This window comes from Orycteropus afer, unplaced genomic scaffold (genome assembly GCF_000298275.1).
Source record: "Orycteropus afer afer isolate SDZICR_OR568_19922 unplaced genomic scaffold, OryAfe1.0 scaffold00104, whole genome shotgun sequence".
Classification (NCBI taxonomy): domain Eukaryota; kingdom Metazoa; phylum Chordata; class Mammalia; order Tubulidentata; family Orycteropodidae; genus Orycteropus; species Orycteropus afer.
In genome coordinates, this window is record NW_006921691.1 from 6,047,969 (window position 1) to 6,050,573 (window position 2,605).

A 2,605-nucleotide genomic window follows, 5' to 3' on the forward strand; every position below is an offset into this window, starting at 1 on the left:
TCAATATCCTAGGCATTAATGAACTGAAATGGACTGGTTTTGGCCATTTTGAATCAGACAACCATATGATCTACTAGGCTGAGAATGACAAATTGAAGAGGAATGGCCTGGCATTCATCATCACAAAGAATGTTTCAAGATCTACCTGGAGGTACAATTCTGTCAGTGATAGGATAATATTCATATGTCTACAAGGAAGAGCAGTTAATACTAGTATTATTCAAATTTACACACCAACCACCAAAGCCAAAGGTGAGAAAATTGAAGATTTTTACCAACTTCTACACTCTGAAATTGACCAAACATACAATCAAAATGTGTTGATTATCATTGGTAATTGGAATGCAAAAGTTGGAAACAAAGAAGGATCACTGGTAGTTGGAAAATATGCCCTCGGTGATAGAACTAATGATAGCGATCACATGTAAAAATTTGCAACACCAACGACTTATTCATTGCAAATGTCTTTTTTCAACAACACGAATGGTGGCTATATAAGTGGACTTCGCCAGGTGGAGTACCCAGGAATCAGATTTTGACTACATCTGTAGTAAGAGGTGATGGAGAAGCTCAGTATCTTCAACCTAAACAAAGCCAGAAGCTGACTGTGGAATGGACTATCAGTTGTTCATATGCAAGTTCAAGTTGAAGCTGAAGACAATTAAAAGAAGTCCACAAGAGCCAAAATATGACCTGAATTATGTCCCTCCTGAATTTAAAGACCATATTTCAGATTTCATGCATTGAACACCAATGATTGAAAACCAGAGAAATTATGGGATGACATGAAGAACATCACCCATGAAGAAAGCAAAGGGACATTAAAAAGACAGGAAAGGAACAAAAGACAAAAAGAGACTCTGAAACTTGTCCTTGAACAGAGAGTAGCTATAGCAAATGGAAGAAATAACAAGATAAAAGAGCTAAATAGAAGATGTCAAAGAGCAGCTCGAGAAGACAAAGTACTTGATGGGCAGCTAGGGCCCATAGTCTCAGTGGTTCCATCAGGTTCTTTTGGACCAGCAAACCTGGTCCCCATCAACATTTTGTTTTTCTCCAATTGATTTTGAATTTTGTTCACTTTGTTCTCCCTCTCTATCCAGGATCTCCTACATAGATCACCTTCCAAGTAGTTGACATTGGTAGCCAGGCACCATCTAGTTCTTCTGGTCTCATAGTCATATAGGCTGCAGATTGGTTGGTGTACCAGTCGCTAGTACTAATTGCATCCATGAATCTTTGGGTTTCTTCATTCTTCTTTGCTCTGGATGAGGAGAGACCCATCATTGCAACTAGATGGCAGCTTGCAAGCTTTTAGATCCCAGTTGCTACTTGCCAAAGTAGGAGGTGGAACAATGTTTTGTGTAGTACGTTATGCCAATTGAGCTTGATGTCCCCTGTGACTACAGTCCCAAGCCCACAAGTTCAACTACTCGGTCCCTCTGGGTAGCTGGCTGTGACCAAGCAGTGACTACCACCTTGCTTCTTATCAGCTTCACTATACACCTGGTAATTCAGATCATACACATAAATTTATAGGACTATTGTCTGCCAACCCTACACATGTTCTTGGGTACACTCTCCACTTCATAGACATATCTACTAGTTCAGCCTGTCCCCCCATCTGTCCACCCATCTGTCCACCCATCTATCCACCAGTACACCCATGTTTTCCTTCCCTGACAAGGCAGTACTGTATGTGAAAAAGGGTTCATCTTTGTTGTCTGTACCTCCAATGTACCTCTCTATGTCTTTCTCTTCCTCAGTGTCACCATATTGATCACTCACATTTGGTATATTACCCTTCTCTTCACCCAAATCAATACTTATCTCTATCTATCTAACAGTGTTCCCTACCCTACCCTCCCACCCTTGGTAACCAACAAAGAAAATTTCCTTCCATAGACAAACATTTCCTTGACTTTTACAATAACAGACTAATACAATATCTATATATTTGTGATTGATTGACTTATTTCACTCAGCATAATGTCCTCCAAGTTCATCTACATTATGCAATGTTTTGCAGATGCTACATTATTATTTAGCATTGAATAGTATTCCACTGTGTGTATGTACCATAGTTTGGTTATCCATTCCTCCGTTGATGGACATCTAGGTTATCTCCATCTTTTGGCTATTGTAAATAGTGCTGTGATGAACATGGGTGTGCATATGTCTCTTCTTGTCATGGCTCTCACTTCTTTAGAATATATACTTAATAAAGGAATGACTGGGTCAAATGATATTTCTAATTCCAACTTTTGAAGGAATCATCATACTGCTTTCCACAATGGTTGTACCATTTTACAGTCCCACCAGCAGTGTATGAGAGTCCCAATCTCTCCACATCCTCACCAGCATTTGTTATTTTCTGTCTTGTTGAACTTTGCTACTAGTGCTGGAGCAAGATGGTGTCTCATTGTTATTTTGATTTGCATCTCTCTAATAGCCAATGATTGTGAGTGTTTTTTCATATGTTTATGAGCCACTTGAATATCCTCCTTTGTGAAGTGTCTATTCATGTCTTCTGCCCATTTTTTAATTGGATTGTTTGCCTTTTTGTTATTGAGGTGTTGGAGTTTTCTATAAATTCTAGAGATAA